At 38.9% G+C, this 18129-nt stretch overlaps 1 protein-coding gene across 16 annotated transcripts in view; it reads left to right on the forward strand.

Annotated features, from left to right (window-relative positions):
* The window catches only part of anks1b (ankyrin repeat and sterile alpha motif domain containing 1B), an 818433-nt gene that overhangs the window by 680014 nt on the left and 120290 nt on the right, over positions 1-18129 (forward strand). The window lies entirely within an intron of this gene.

Here is an 18129-nt window from a genome sequence, read left to right on the forward strand (position 1 = left end):
GGAACTTAAAAAGAATCAATTTAAAATGCACAATAAAGCGGAAGAGAGATTGCAATGTCTAGTTTGTAGAAATCAAACAATTTCTACCAACTACCAACTAATCTATTTAATAGGATCTCATATGATACTTCATGCAACTCTAATCCAATACCATTGAACTATCAATAAAGCAGTTGAACAAGAGATTAAATATTATAGCATTAGGGGTCGACTGTGGTTCAGTAATAACAGCCTTGCTTCAGAGTCAGAACATTGTGACTTGTGCTCCACCTCAGAGAGTTTGGGCTGACATTTCACTGCTGGTCTTACTGCCTTTCTGATATGCAGTAAACCAACTCTTTGTCTATCTCATCAAATAGTTAGTGCATCATTCAAAGAGAAAGAAAGCTCTTCCAACATCCTGGGACATAGCATTTCTCACCTAACGTTATAAAAAATTAACATCTGGCCTTTTATCCCACTGCCATATTAACTGTACAACATGATAGCAGTAACTACTCTTGGAAAAAGGCTTAACTGCCAGTGAAATACTTCAGAATATCTTGTTGTAGAAGATGCAAAATTCTTTGACTTATTTTATTTCAATTTGCATACTATCAACAATGAAAGAACCTGTTGTCTAATAGACAATAAGTGCAGGAGTAGGCTATTCTGCCCTTCAAGCCTGAATCTAAGCTAATGAAACAAAAGTGAAGCAGGTGGAAACTTTATTTGTATTTCATGTCAAAAGAAATCTTATTACAGAATGATTAATGTTTACTCATTAATGTATAAGGGCAGAAATCAACAAGACAGGTAAGCCAAGATCTTTTTCCCTTGTCCAATCCCCAGTGCAAGTATGGTATGATGTATTTTCAATCATCCTGAGCTAGTCATGCCGACTCTGGCAAGATGGGATGAGACACAGTCCAGTACCACCCAATGGAAGCGAACTCAGCATCGTAAGCAGTTAAAATCCAGGCTTTTTATTTGACTCCATCTAATACATCCTACATGCCACAACTTAATGAAGAATGTATCACCTTTGGCATTAGTTCTACATTCATGATTGGAATCACAGGGTACTTCAGCAAAATCATGAAGCCATTCTGAGTGCACAGGAATAAAACAGCCCATTGTATGCAATATGAAGCATAATTGTAAAATTGTGATTGATTTTGTTAGGTTTGTATATTGCTGCCCTTCAAGAATCTCTCTCATTGTGAAAAGAAATTTTGGTTAATAATACATGGCATGAAAAGCATTACTTGTGATTTGTTTGTATTTGCATCTTGGACGAAATAGAGTGAACCAAGGCAATTCTCACCAATGATAAATAATGTTCACTACTGAGGTGTGTAGACCAAATAGCCAAAAGCTTGTTCAAAGAGTTCAGTTTGAAACAATGGTTTAAAAGAGGGAAGAAAAGTGTGAAGAGTTTATGGAATGAATTCCAGAGCTCATGGACTAGGCACCATGGGCACAGATGGTAAAGTGATTAAAATTGATGGATGCTCTCAAGAGGTTATACTTAGATGAGCATGTATATGTTAGAGGGTTATGTGGCCAGAGAGGATCACAGCAATTGTAAGGAACAAAGCCATGGACTGATTTGAAGGTAAAGATGAGAATTTTAAAACTGAAACATCGATTTAACCAGGAGCCAATGTAGATCACCAACTGTTATGGTAATGGATGGATGGGACATTGTGCAAGTTAGTGCTTTGAATTACTTCAAGTTTATGGAGGGTAGAATATTGGTCCCTGACTAATGCATTGTAATAGTCAATCCAGAGGATACAATAGCCTGGGTGGAGTTTCTGCTCTAGATGATCTCAGTTAGGAGCAGTGTTACGGCAAATTAAATGAGCATTTTTTTGTGATGGCATGGATATATGATTGAAAACTCATTTCTGGTATTAAGGTTTTATCTGATTAAATCTATAGCTATGAGACAGACAGATCGAGTCACTAGCCAGGGAATGGAGTTTGTGGGGAGGATCTAACATAATGGCTTTGCCCTTCCCAATATTTAATTGGAGGAAATTTCCGTTCATTCACTATTGGATATTAGACAAAGAAGGTGATAATTTAGCAACAATGGAAGAGTTGAGAGGGTTGTTGGTGAGATAGACTTGGACACGTAAAACTAATATGTTTTCGGATTATGTCACCGGGGGAATCATATTGATGAGAAGTAAGGAGTGGGTAAGGATAGATCCATAGAGGACATCATAAGTAACAGAGTGAGTAGAAGTTATTGTCTAGCTACGAATGGATAAATAATAACAGAACAGTAAGCGCAGTCCCACCCAAGTAACTGCAGTGGAGAGGCATGGGAGACGATTGGTGTGGTTAACCCTCTCCTATACTGCAGATGGACAAAGATGAATGAGGAGGGACAATCTAAACTTTGTAAGTGTGATAATAGCAGATGTAAAATGGAGAAGGAGAGAACTGTCAGTTGTCTCAGCTAACATATTAGCAGGAAATGATGCTACCTAGTCAGCAGTTTAGTGGGAATAGGGTTGAGGAAACAGGAGATGGTGGGCGTCTTGTGACAAGGTGAACTTGGGGATAGCATGAGGGGATTGGGGAAGTAAAGAAACTAGAGAAGCAAAGGGCTAATGCAGAGAGTGCTTTTGAGGAAGTTTTGCTTGGGGAGGTTGTGACTGAGAGGGAAATGGCAGTAGTATCTGATCTTCTAGTTTCAGTCCTAGTGACAAAAAAGATCATGATCATAATGTTGGAGTTGAAGGTAGAAGAGACAGGATAGAGGGATACCACCTTTATTAAGTGTGTTGGTTTTCAGAAAGATAATAAATGATAAATAACAACATAGATAGCATAGACATGGTAGTTTTCCTCAGTTAAAATTCTGAATTATTTTGCCTCTAATCTCCCATGGCAAAGTCAAGATATCTCCTCTGCTTACCTTGTTTGGCTTCTTATCAATAGCTCAAGTATCTCTGCCATTTTCTGCCATATTCACAATATACCAAGGATTTTGCAGAGTGCACCATAACTCAACATCTTCTGAAAAAAAAAGTCACCTAAATTTCAACTTCATTAGCTGAAATGTTTAAATTATAAATGATGGACGGAGGTGACTTGTGCTCAATCATTCAGTCACTTGGCTGTCATTTCAAAGTGCTTCAGTTGGATCATAGAAAATAACTCACAAGCTAGAATGGCAGTTAGTTATCCAGGTAAAATAAATGAGAAAGTATTTCTGTTTAGGATGAATCTCATGTTTATTCAGGAAAATCTTTTTTTCTGGACATTAATATATTATATACTCCATGAGGGACTGAAAGCTCTTATGATTTATGTTAGTTCTTATGGACACTTTCTAATCAGAGATATTATTACATGTGACTGAACCTGAGTCTCCTGGCTCAGAAATAGGGACCACCAGAGCCCCCCACATAAGTTGTTTGGTTGATGCTAATTAAATCTCCACATTGGTATATTCAGTTAGAAAAAGCAGCAGTAATACACAATTCGACTGTGTCCCCAACAGTATACTGCACATATACTTTGAGCTTTTTGTGTACTCTGGGAGGAATGAACACATCAAATTGTACCTGGGACCAATCTGCTCATTATATCCTGATAGAGGTGGACCTGGGATCCTAATTGATGCCATAACAATCACTTTCAATTGCTTGCAATGAACCTTTAGCCAGAACACAAATACTGACAGCTGGGCCATTTTGAGCCTCAGGCAGAGCAGCTGGAATTATTGAGGACTCAAGGGAGACATTCTGATAAAGCTGCAATATGTTTTCCCAAATGAGCTGAAATCTAAAATCTAAAACAACACTGCTTTTCTGACAAATGTAGGAAGTGATCTATGGCGAGCAGATTTTTTTCCCCAGAAGTAAGTCTCCCCAGCCATTCCTTCATGGATGACATAACCAATCCTTCCCTCCTCCATGTTGAATACCATTTGAAAGAAGCACTAAAAATAATAAAGGGACATAATGTATTTTTGTGGGAACTTCAATGTCGATAACCAAGAGTGCTTCAATACCATCACTACTACCAGACTGGACCCACAGCAGCCATGAGGGTAACCGACAGAACTCCTGCTTCATTGTTCTTGTCATTCCACCTACTGATCCAAGATAGTTTTGGCAGGAATAACTAGCACACAGTTCTTATGGAGACCACGTCCCATCCACAAACAATCATGAGGACACCCACAATCATGTTGTGTGACGCTATCATCGTACTAAATGGAAAAAGCTCACAACAGATTTGGCCGTTTAAAACTGGGTATCCTTGAGAATGTATGGGCCATCAGCAGCAGCAGTGTTGTATTTAACAACAACCTGAAACTTCATGGTCCAGCTTATTCCCCACTCTACCATTACCATCGAGACAAGAGACTAATTCAGTGTGGAGTTTAGTAGACCATTCCAACAGCAGCACCTATAAATGAGATGCCAATGCACTGAAGCTAACAACACCTGCATGGTAGAAAGGGAAGCCATATTCTATGGATAGAGCTAAGCAATTCCACAGCCAGTTGATCAGGTTTCAGCTCTGCAATCCTGCCATATCCAGTCATGCAAGGTATTGGCTATTTGAGATACTAACAAGAGGCAGAGATTCTACAAATATCCCCATCCTCAATGATATACAAACCAGAAAATAAGCACAAAAGACAAGGTGAAAATGTTTGCAACCACCTATAGTCAGACTTACTGACAAATACCAGTATTCAGCCTAGTTGGAGACACTTGGATATTGCAAAGGCTGTGGGCTCTGACAATATTGAAGTCCTTGTGTTCCAGAATTGGCAATGCCCCTAGCCAGGCTGTTTCAGTATGGTTATAGCTATGTCCTGTTCTTACAAATAAAACATCCAATCCAGCCAATAATTGCCTTACTACTCTACTCTTTTTTTCATTATTCTTTCTTGGGATGACAACATGGCTGACAAGACCAGCATTTGTTCCCCATCTCTAATTGCCTTTCAACTGAGTGGCGTGCTGAGACATTTACAGAGGGCAAATAAGGGTCAACCACATTGCCATGGGTCTGGAGCCACAGGGTAGACCAGAATAGATACAATAGCAGATTTCCTTCTCTGAAGGACATTAGTAAACCAGGTGGGTTTTTACAATAATTGATGGTAGTTATGATGGTCATATTTTGATGAGACTAGCCCAGATTTATTGATTGAATTTAGATTCTACTAATTGTTGTGGAGGATTTGAACCCATGTTTACAGAGCATCAGCATGGACCATTAGGAGCCTCGTGACATTATCATTCGGTCACTATCTCCCTCCAATTATAAGTGCTACCTTGTCATCAATGCTCTGTTCGAGTTTTATTAGAGCCACAGACTTTGTTACGGCTTTTATCAAAACATGGATGATTCCGTTGAACTCAGGAGGTAAAGTAGAAGGGAAAGCCCTCAGTGTCAGGGCCATGCTTGATATTGTGACATCAAAGCAGCCCAAAGAAAAGTCAATGAGAGTCAAGGAAACATTTCCCACTAGTTAGAATCACACCGAGCACAAAGGAAAATGTCCTTCTTACTGGAGACCAATTAGACCTGGGTTCAATTCCCACCTCAGGCGACTGACTGTGTGGAGTTTGCACGTTCTCCCCGTGTCTGCGTGGGTTTCCTCCGGGTGCTCCGGTTTCCTCCCACCATCCAAAGATGTGCAGGGTCAGGTGAATTGGCCATACTAAATTGCCCGTAGTGTTAGGTAAGGGGTAAATGTAGGGGTATGGGTGGGTTTCGCTTCGGCGGGTCGGTGTGGACTTGTTGGGCCGAAGGGCCTGTTTCCACACTGTAATCTAATCTAATCTAATCTAAATCTAAATCTCAGCTCCAGGACATTACCTCAGGATGTCCTCAGTGTAGTGTCCTGAGCCCAGTCATATTCAGCTGCTTCATCAGTGACCTTCTCTCCATCATGTGTTCAGGAATGGCAATGTTCATTCATGGGTACATAATGTTCAATACCCTTGCAACATTTTGGACACTCCATATCTACATGCAACAAAATCTGGTCAACATTCAGGATTACGAGGATATCTATCAAGTAATGTTCACACCATAGAACTGGCAGGAAATGGCTATATCCAATGAGACAAGATCTAATAATCGGTCTGAAACTTTAGCAGCATTATACTGTTGCTGAATTTCCCACCAGCAATATCCTGGGTGTCTAACTGGAACAACCATATAAATACTATAGCCACAAGAGAAGGTCAGAGATTGAGAATTGACAATAGAACAGGTCCTGACATGCAGATGTTTACAAGATCCCAGATATTCTTGTGGTCACTTGGGAAAGCAAGTAAAAAATCTTCCCCTGTTGCTGAACCTGCAAATTCTGCATTAAAAAAAATGCATTTAAATTAATTGGATTCCCTCCCCCAATTGGTATTTTCAGTTATTTAACACTTTTATAAAATCCATGGTGTGTCATTAGAACGACTATTTTCAATGTAATTAATCAAAGTGCCATTTTTAATTTGGAAATGAACACACAGGCAGTCTGCAGGAGGGCGCATAAATTCTCCTGACTACATTTGAACAGATAGTAGTGCAGATTAATTTTTCCTTGTCGTCTGTCATTTTCTGAAATTATATTAAGATTGTGTTGGAGCTAAAAATAAAGAAAGGTGTTTGCAAGATTTCTTTTTAAAGATGAGTAATTTCGTAACTTTCGAAATGCAATTGAGTGATGCGCTACACAGGGAACATCACTTTATTAAATCTGTCGACTCAATAGCATACATCTTTCTATCCTTAGCAAGGAAAATACATTGCTGGTATGGAATGATTCAAAGGACAAATAATTTTCATGAGCATAGAAAAAAATTACATTTAAAACCAGCATAGAGATACAGTTATTTGATACATTTTAATAATGTTTAATAATCCTCCTTGTTTGAACCATCCAGTCTAAAAATATTGAGCATCCAAGTGCCGAGCATGTTTGAGGTGAGCACAGACTGTGGCATTTATTCCTGCAGTTGTAGCCCATCTTGTTCTGTTGAAAGGCTCAGTGTGATATTAGTAGGCGGTGAATGATGCTGGAACAGTTCCATTATGAGCTTTCTGCTGTTACAGTGAAGCTGTACGAATAATATGACAGTGTGAGTCAGATTGCTTCTGCAGCTGACGCACTCGGGAGACGGTTTGCAGCTCAGTTCGGTCTGGCACTGCCACACCTAAAGGGTTTACTTTCCATGGAGAGTACTGATTACTAAGAGTACCAGGTCCACTTCAGCTGCAGTTTTTTAAAAGCCCTGCTTAGTGCAAACTAATGAACTGATGTCCTATTCATTGGGAATGCTAGGATGGTAAACTAGCAGCAGTGAGCACAATTGGAGAGCGCTATTTTCCACAGTATTGTATTTTTTTGTGTTCTGTATTATTAATTTTATGACACCAGCTGTACTGTTTCCAAGGAAACAAGCACTGTGCAAGCAATGTGTGAATTACTTTGCATTTATCTGTCAGGGAGAGGGGAAAAAAAGGCTTTAAACAATCTGTAATAAAGTGAGAATTTTTAAAGTGTGACAAATATAATTTCATAGTTAATTCATCTTTGTGATGCAATGTAGGACCAACTGTTGTGTGCACGTAGTGTGTATAAAATATTTGTAACATATTGCACACAGGTACAAACATATATGTTATTAAATGCATTTAAACAAATTTAGCCAAATACATCTCGATTAGATCAGTATACCAGAAGAGGAACTACCTTGTGTTATCCCGAGCCAGAAATTAGTTCCCAGCAATTCTGTGACACCCAACAAGTTATCACAATAGAGTCAGTATTTTGACAGTATCTCTAGCTGAAGAATGGTGCTTGTGCATTAACATTGCTTGAGATGCAGGAAACACAATAGATTTTTCCCAAATTAGTTTTAAAGCCACAATCGTCATGCAGCAAGGCTTTATCTTCATTATACTTAAGATTTTAACTTCTGACTTAATGCTTTTAGCTGTTGGACTGGTCCAGCAGCATCACTGTTGCTGTGAGTGAGAAGGTTGCATTTAAAGACTTGAATACAAAATTGAATCTTCTACTGCTGCAAAGTAGTAGAAGTGCTGTCTTTCAGATGAGGCATTAAACCTTTTTGCTCTCTTTTTCTTTCTCTTTCTCTCTCTCACCTGGATGCAAAGTGAATGCTTTTCAAAGAGGAGCAACAAGGTATATCCCATTTGACATTTATCCCTCTATCATACTGCATTAAAATAGATTACTGCAGATGCTGAAAATCTGAAATAAAAACAGAAATTCTTGAAACACCAAGTTAATGTTTCAGATCAGTGACTTTTCCATAGAGAATCAGGTCTTTCCATTGATGTTTCTGGCCTCTTGCTGTGTGTCAGGTTTTTGCTGTATTTCCTAAAATGCAACAGTCAAAACACTTCAACACTGTTTCATTAGTATTGTGTTGTTTTGGGGATTCAGCAATGATTAAATATAGGTCTCTTTCTTCTGTTTCTTGTCTGTGCCTTTTTTCATCTCATGTTGTGGTCTAACAAATGCATGACAAAATGCCTCATAGGTGTAGGTTAGGCTAGAAATGGGAATAATACAGTTTGGAGATATGTTTCTTCTGAACTGTTTATCAAAGATTGTCTGATGGTAAGAAGGTGCATTTCACTCGATCATGTTTTGTGGTATCTTCATATAAAGTTGGATGCATTAGCTTCTGTGAAGGTGAATTACATAGGGAGATATCCACGTTCGTGAGCGGGTGCTCTAGTTGCTTAGTTTCTTTTACAGATGTGATTTAGTGCACTTTTGGCTATATAGGAATGTTATGTTGGCGACCATAGTAAGCTGGATTATCACTTAGATATTGTTGACTAAGCTGTTGAGATGTGCCATATTTTTACCATAAGAAGCTGATAATTTGTTCATTATGAATGAAATTTGTTTTGATTCACAAAAACGAATGTGGTTATACAGTAGTTTTGTTACTTAAGATTTTTAAAACAGCACAGTCTAGAATATTACATTTCATATAATTGTATTAAAAGTAGTTTCAACATTCGTGGCATATTGTTATTATACAGTCATTTGTTGAGTAAAAATATGTGTGCTATCAAAAACTGTAAAGAATGTTACAAAAATCATGGTGTTACTCTCGGTCAGTCTGGAGCAACCTTTATGTACAACATGACGTAATGTACATTTAACATTTTGAAGAGAATTGAGAGAATACTGAAGTAAGAGTTAAAGAATGAATGTCATAAGTCATCAATTTTCGCATACATATAAACTAGAAACAGGAGTAACTATTCAATAAGAAAGTAGCTGATCTGATTGTGATCTCAATTCTACTTTCCTGCTTACCTTTTGAATCTCTCATTAGCCAAGAGTTTTGTTCATTTTAAATGACTCAGCCTCCACTGCTCTCTGGTGAAGAGAGTTCTGCAAATGTATATCCTCTGTGGAAAAGTTTTCTCTTCATCTCAATTTTAAAAATGAGGTCTCCCATTTCAGCTGATATCCTCTAGTTCTAGTCTCTCTAACAAAGTGAAATATCTTTTCAATGTTTGTGAGAAGATTTGTAGCTCGGGTGCTCGTTGCTGTGGTTCTGTTCGCCGAGCTGGAAGTTTTTGTTGCAAACGTTTCGTCCCCTGTCTAGGTGACATCCTCAGTGCTTGGGAGCCTCCTGTGAAGCGCTTCTGTGGTGTTTCCTCCAGCATTTATAGTGGCCTGTCCCTACCGCTTCCGGTTGTCAGTTTCAGCTGTCCGCTGCAGTGGCCGGTATATTGGGTCCAGGTCTATGTGTTTGTTGATGGAGTTTGTGGATGAGTGCCAAGCTTCTAGGAATTCCCTGGCTGTTCTTTGTTTCGCTTGCCCTATAATGGTAGTGTTGTCCCAGTCAAATTCATGTTGCTTGTCGTCTGCGTGTGTGGCTACTAGGGATAGCTGGTCATGTCATTTCGTGGCTAGTTGGTGTTCATGGATGCGGATCGTTAGCTGTCTTCCTGTTTGTCCTATATAGTGTTTTCATCAACAGATGCCTAAGGGAAAGACAACGGAACGAGGACATGCCGCAACCCAAACGACTAGCCACACTACCATACATCAAGAACATCTCTGAACTGACAGCCAGACTACTGCGACCACTAGGACTTATAACAGCACACAAACCAACAGCCACACTCAGACAACAACTCACCAGAATGAAGGACCCGATACCCAGCATGAGCAAAACTAATGTAGTGTACAAACTCCCATGCAAGGACTGCACAAAACAGAAGCGGCAGGGACAGGCCACTATAAAGGCCGGAGGAAACACCACAGAAGCGCTTCATAGGAAGCTCCCAAGCACTGAGGACGTCACCTAGACAGGGGACGAAACGTTTGCAACAAAAACTTCCAGCTTGGCGAACAGAACCACAGCATCTTTTCAATATTCACCCTGTCAAGTCCCTTCACAATCCTACATGTTTCAATAAGATCATTTGTCATTATTCTAATGGATCACTCATGGATTCAGACCCAGCCTGCCCAATCTATCCGTAAAAGAAAGCGATCGGTCAACAGAACCTTTTCTGAGCCTCTTCTACTGTAATTTTACCCTTCATAAAATAAGGCAACCAAAACAGTGAATGGAACGGTAGATGCGGTCTCACCAATGCCCTGTGCAACTGTTGCAAAAACTAAATAAAAACCCAAAGAATTGGGTTGTTGGAAAAGCTCAGCAGGTCTGGCAGCATCTGGGAAGAGAGATTGAAGTTAACGTTTCGGGTCTGGTGACCCTGCTTTAGAGCAGTTCTGAGGAAGGGTTGGCAGACCTGAAACGTTAACTTTGATTCCTCTGCCAGACCTGCTGAGCTTTTCCGGCAACCTCTGTTTTTGTTGCAAAAAATGCCCTATTTTGATATTCCTTTCCCCTTACAACTTCATATATCACTTGCTCTGCCTGGATACCAACATTTGCTGATTCATGTAGCAGAACACTCTGACCTTTTTGCACTTCAGAGCTCTGCAGTCTCCCTTAATTTAAGTAATGTGCATATTTTGTATTGTTTGCGAACTCATTATATCCACTTCACAACTTATGTTTTTAACCATCTTTTGTTATCAGCAATTTAGCAGCCATATTTTTGGTCCTTTCCTTCAGATAGTTGATTAGCTCTCTTGGCTGGAGAGCTGTTTTGTGGTGTGGAGTGTAAGTTCAATTCCTATACGATCCAATGTTGCCATGAAAGCACTGTCTTCTGAACCTATTTTCCTGTCTGAAGGAGCCTTTCCAAACCTCGGAAATGTTTGAAAATTAAAAACAATGCAGCTACTATTTCAGCAGCCATTAGTTTTAAGATTCTAGGATGAAGTCCCTTAGAATCTGGGGATGTATAAGCTTTTAGTTCTAATAATTTTCTCTGTACCAATATCTTCGTGACTGTAATTTTTTTCAGTTCCTTACTCCCTATCACCTCATGATGCCCAATCATTTCTGTTCAATGGTTGTATCTTCTGCTGAGAAGATGGATGCACAGCATCTGTTTAATGTGTCCACCATTCCTTATTTATATTATGTGGAAATTAAGTAAAGATTATGGAGGGAATTGGGAAGATTTAATGGAGAGAAACCAGCTGTGTACCTCAATGAGTCAGGCAGTTGATTGGTTGCTGTTGGGCTTTTAGGAATCTGGACTTAGTTGTGCTCGGCTGGAGCTGTTCGCTCATCAGAGGTTGGTATCTCCAGAAGCTGTCAGGATCTTGGCAGAGTCCATCAGTCTTGCACAAAGGAATGAAGATTAAAAGACATCTCACCCACAAATCTGACAGTTCACATAGTCTGGCTTACCAGTTGGAGAAGCCAGCTTTTTGTCTGCAGCTGAAGTAATGGCAGCCCATGTGGGCTGATGCCCTTAAGTGGTTTATCATTGACTATTTAAGGGCTTTAATTGGTGGTGGGTCAAGAGGTAAACTCAGGGATATTTTATCCAGAAGTTAAATTCTGAGACAGAAGGAAGAGTGTGATATCCTCCCTGGTGACAATACATCTGATTAATTGTCCCTCCTTCTCACGAGAAGTGAAAATCCCACACTTTTTTTGCACAATTTCAATGCAAGGATGCATTTCAAAGAATTGGCATGGGCTAATCAAGAATTTAAAGGTTTTAAAGAAAGTCAGGCAAAAATTGATATTTTTGCTGTCTATTGTAATGACAAAACAAGGGGTGGTGAACAATTGTCCTGTTTTTAAAATCTCCGTGATCATTTGCAAGTTTATTTTTGTATAATGCTATTGTACTTCAATTGAACCCAGTTAAACAGGTCAAAAATAAAGAAGAGCCAGTTCCAAGGTTTTCTTGAGTGGAGGTTATTACCTATTCGAACCCAAGAGAGAAAAAAACAAAATGTGACATTGAGCACAAGCACAGGTAATACATTTACAGAAAAGGAAGTGAGGAGTGTATAGTACAGACAGGAAGATGAAAGCAGCTACAGTTTTAGTTTAGGAGCCCCTGTTTTGTGAGAGTGAAAATGGAGTCCAATGTTTTAGCTGTTGTCTTGTTTCTTCCATAATAGCTTTGGTGGAGAAGTTCTGGAGCTCTGAGCAAATGACTGAGTTGTTCCAAGTTGCTTTTCATTGGCTAGCTTCTGAACTTGAGAGTGTGTGAGAGGGAGAACTTACATAATCCATAGAGTTATGAATCCATGCTTTTCGTTTTCCTCTTTATTACTCAAAGCAATTTACTAAAATATGGCTTTTTATTCTAATTCTGGCTCTAATGTCTTTTACAAACTGAACTATCCACAGCTAACCTCTCATCTCCAATATATGAAGGAATTATGTTAAGTATAAGTACGTATGTAAAACATAAACCAGGAGATGAAAATTTATTTACTACCACACTGAGTTTTGACATTTATCATGTGGGTTGCCTGGGCTTGTCAGGAGATCACAGCAGCCATATTAGGTAAGTGATGCCTTTTTAAAAAGCATTTTAAGCTCATGAAAATCTCAGGAATAAAAATAAAATAATGAGAATTGAATATTGATATCAATTTTCACTTATAACACGAGAGAGTGAAACAAATTTAAATACAGAGGATACATGAGTCGATATGTTTACTATAGTTAGGCAGGATGTTGAATAGTGAAGTTATATCAGACTTCAGTCTCCCCTTTCTGTCAGGTCCCGAGAAAATCAGTGCCTCAAGGGCGTAACACATTAGCATCTGACACTTCACAGAAAGCTCATATACCAGCCCTAATATGACTGTTTTGCAAGAATAGTTAACAGCAGAGATAATTTCACAAGCGTGAGTAATATTACCTTATGTAGAAACCATAACATCCATAAAATATGCATGGGACAGGTCCTTGTGGTGATAAAAGAATTAGCAGAAAAATGTCGGCAAAATTAATTATGGCTTAATCTTCCAGCAGCTGTGAAATGTCATTATCACTTTCACCTGTAATCTGCTTGTATTTAGAACCTATTAGATGTAAAAGTGATAATTATTTAACTGTTAATGTTAATAATTGACATCCAATACCCTTGAAATGTTGCTAACGGGTGTTGTGACTGTGGAGATACCATAAATTGCAGCATATAAGACAACCCAATTTTTCCAGTCCCAAAAATCATGGGCTGAATCTTGTGCTGCTTCAGAGAGTTGGAAGCAAGTCAGGCAGGGGAAGGTAATTGTGTGAGGTGCCAAAACTCAGTTAGCAATGGCGGGGAGAAAGTTTGAGGTTCTCAAATCTTCAAATGCGAGTTGACTTTTGCTAACTGCAAGCATAAGAAAGTCCTCGAGCATTCATGCAGGTTCAGTAAAATGTCCACATGTGAGTTAAGTTCTATTTTCCAATTTAGACCTTTATGTATCTTCTGCATTTGAGATGTGCAGCAGGATATTATCGTTGTTGGAGTGAGTAACTGCTTTGATCCGTCTGGGAAACGGGTATCTATGCCAGGCTAACATGGACATCCAGCGACAGCAGTCTAAGTTGTATGAGGCACAGGTGATAATAAAGGGAGAGAGCCTGAAGTGTGATGGGCAACAGGTCAAGAGTGCTGGTCAAAGATGCAAGTCTGTCTGGCCATGAAAGAGAGGCAGGCTGACAGGATGACAATGTTTAGCTGCAGATATCCACACATGGATGAGATCCTACGAGAATGAATGATTGTCTGAGTGCCCTTTAAATAAGCTTTGTGAATTTAAATCTGAGATAGCAGTTGGGGGATGTTGAATTCTTGCTCACCCTGCTACAGGATTCACTCCATGATCATGCATGTATTATGAATGGACAACCATCAAGAAAATCTGACCCACTCCCAAGCAAAAGCAGTGAGCACTCACTTCTATGTCTGTTATTAAACTTAGCACCAGAACAGAAGATTACACCCATGTTTTTGCACAGAGTACATAGTCAATGTCCATTTTCAGCCACAACATGTTATATTTCCATTATTAGTTAACTACAGTTTTTTAGCTCATAAATGCATGTTTTACTTTTTGAGATCTTATAAATGTATACTAGGGGTCTAGTGGGCAATATGAACTGTATTGAAAAGCTGCACATGTCTTTAAGATAGGCCCACATTTTGCATTGGATGCTGATGACACTTCAAAATGATAATTGCTCTTAGCTCATTCCAAGGTTCGCTTTTATACTCAGGATAAATGTTGACTTCATTTTTTGAAGTTTTGTTTTTGGCACTCCTAAGGTTAATTTTACACTTGTCTATAGTATCTGTTTTGATTTTATATGGAACAGTACAATTACCAATACCTTAGCTTCAGGTCAGCATGTTTCTATTGGCAACTGTTTTGTTACTTGCACCGTAACCTTTGCATTAATTGCATACCATTAACAAAGGCCCTGTGTTGCTCAAAGATGGCAGTGCATCATATGAAGGCAAAAAGTGCATTTCCTCTCGGTACAGTTTCCCCAGCTCTGGACAGAATGGGATTAAATTACTGTAATTTGATGAAAGTGTCATTTAAATCAAGCACATATGAGCATTGGCAGCTGCCATCTTTGTTGTTTATACAGCAAATCTCTGCTGAAATCTTAATCTTGCTTGTTGAAGAGTTTGTTGTATCTTTTCACCATCAATGAATTAAAGACTTGGGCTTCAAGAGGCTCAATATTTCAGAGGACTTAATTTCAATTAATGCATAACTACTCCTATGTTTTAAAAATCTTTTGTCAAACTTCCATCAAGCTTTGCTGTTATATATTCTTATTTCTGCACTTATTATAATTATTATTATACCTTTGTAGTATGTAATTCTGTAATTCCTCCCTTCACTATCGGAGGTTCTGCAGCAATTAGTGCAATAATTTATAGCAGAAATGCAAATATTAAGACAATAGTATAACTACAAAAAGGGAACTGAATTAATTCTGCATTTTTGCTCTTTAATCATATTTTACTTAACGACAATATGGAGGTGCCAGTGTTGAGCCAGGGTGGACAAAGCCAGAAGTCACACGACACCAGGTCATAGTCCAAACTGGTTCATTTGAAATCACAAGCTTTCAGAGCAAATCACTTGATGAAGGAGCAGCCCTCTGAAAGCTTCTGATTTCAAATAAACCTGTTGGACTATAATCTGGTATCGTATGACTTCTCACTTAAAGATTATACTCAGCCTTAAATTTTCATGTATAAGTCTATGAAATGATTTGCAATAATAATAAAGTTTAGGCAATATGATATGGCTTTCTTAATTAGAAAGTCTAAACAATAGCAATAAAGTTAACTAAGATCCCTGCTGACTTCACCTCAGCTTATTTACATCTTACACAAACTAATGAAAATGAATGGTGCTTGCCAAAAATCTCTTTTAGTAAGTTACTTATACAGAACAACAGTGTCTGCAGAGATCGACTTATGATGTTGTTGCCTCAGGAACTGAGCAACTATGCACCTGATGTGCAACATTACTGGGCAGCCTTTGTGAAAATTGTACAATGACTTTTCCATAATGTGACATATGCTGTTTTAGTTCAAAATGAGCACTGAATGGAAAGCCATCAGCAAAACAAAAAGTATTTTCAAACCGCGGTGTACATTTCTGCATTTAACTGTCCAGCCTTCTTTACCTGGTTAGATAATGAAAGGGCAAAGTCCAGTCAAACATATGCCAGTGTTCTATAAGCAGGCAGTGGTTCTTCCAAGCCCAGCTTCTAACCTATGTTGCATTCCCAGTATATCAAATTGCAATGAAAGTCAATAGCTGTTTGGATAATATCATTAACCTTATTGCTTTATATTTTTCATTAAAACATAAATTATTTCTTATGGGTGTTATGCAAAGCAAAAACAATTATCTACACTACACAAAGTATAGGAAATAACTGACCTCAAGTCAGAATACTTATGGAACATATTCTCTAACTTTGCATTGCAATGATTTCTTGTTTTTAAGAGTTGTAGCAAGGGAGTTAATGTCAGGTCCAGTACTCACCAATGCCAAAATGGAGCTTTTTGCAAATGTATAATTGTTTAATATGGTGTCTGACATAAAATCTTCTTAGTTTTCCTTAATTAGTTTCCCTTAGTACTCTTCGGTACTTGCTCTTGGTGACATTTCTGAACAGTTACTTCAAATGTTGTTACAAGACCACCAAATTATGCATGACCCTGGATGAATTCCAAAATTAATTGTAGATAAGACTGCCCAATTTAGTTGTGATCTTGGCAGCACGGTGGTTCAGTGGCTAGCACTGCGGCGTTTCAGCACCAGGGACCCGGGTTCAATTCCAGCCTCGGACAACTGTGTGGAGTTTGCACGTTCTCCCCATGCCTGCGTGTGTTTCCTCCGGGTGCTCCGCTTTCCTCCCACAGTCCAAGGATGTGCAGGTCAGGTGAACTGGCCATGCTAAATTGCCCATAGTGTTCAGGGATATGTAGGTTAGGTGCATTAGTCAGGGGTAAATGTAGAGTAATAGAGTAGAGGAATGGGTCTGGGTGGAATACTGTTCGGGGGGGTCAATGTGGACTTGTTGGGTCAAATGATCTGTTTCCACACTGTAGGGATTCTATGATTCTGGTAAGAGACCAGTAGCTTTTTTAAAAATAAAAATTGACAAAAAGTGAGATGCAGACGACTTTTTACAAGACTAGGGTTAAATGAATTCCATGGTTTTGAAAGGAAACACTACTTGACTGTGCATGTTGGACCAATAATGTAATCTACAATACATGTACAACTTATTTCAAACACCTAGCTTTAACTTGGTGAACATGGTAATATACTGTGATTGAAGGTCCCACAGCCATAGCTAATATAAAATACAATTGACAAATTCCACAAATTTCTCAGCAATCCAATCACTCTGTCCCAAAAGATGATGACAAATCTCATGAAACTTTACAAGGGGTCACAAATCTTTGTTTTTGCCAATCTGACTTTGAAATTAGCTCTTGAGCTCTCCTGTCCTGGACTGCCTTAATGGCTGCCTCAGTTCTGCTTGATTACTTTTCATCTCTGGATCTACACTCCCCTGAATTCCAAAAACTGCACTCCAGTAAGTAAACAACGAGTTTCACCTAGCTGGATATTTACTTTTTTTCTTCCCTGGCTTCCAATCATGCTCAATTGCATCAAGCAGTCACTAACTGTGGCTTTCCAGTTCCCACTCTCAGCTACACTGTCTTATTAGTGGCATCCTGCTTCTTGTGAGCTACCACAGTCTCCAAGAGTTTAAACCCTGATTGCGACACCTAGCTGTCTGTGACTCCTAGAGTTTAGCCTGAACTCTAGCAACACAGAAATATCAACTGCACCAAATTTCTTCCCACCCAGTTTCCTACGCAGAGCTCATTTAATTCATTTACATTCTCTGTGCTACAGCTAAAAGTCAATACAGTACTTATAAAATGGAGTCTGCTCTCTTTCTCCCTTCACATACTTTCAGTTCCGTCCAGTAATCTTTTGAACACATTCAGTGATCCCGAACTGTCCTGAGAAACACAATAAAAACCTCTGATATGGCTAGGTAGAATTAAATGTTGTCATCTAGCAACTCTGAGAATTGACTGTGCTCTGAATAGTAGTTTGCTCAATATAAAAACATTGAAATAACTTGAGATTTTAATGATAACTTTCAGATTTGTTTGTGGAAGGAATTACTGTGGTAGAGCAGATTGAGTGTAGAGAAGTGG

Source organism: Chiloscyllium plagiosum, unplaced genomic scaffold (assembly GCF_037043375.1).
Source record: "Chiloscyllium plagiosum isolate Xiang-an unplaced genomic scaffold, Cpla_swu_hap1 HiC_scaffold_23, whole genome shotgun sequence".
Taxonomy (NCBI): Eukaryota; Metazoa; Chordata; class Chondrichthyes; order Orectolobiformes; family Hemiscylliidae; genus Chiloscyllium; species Chiloscyllium plagiosum.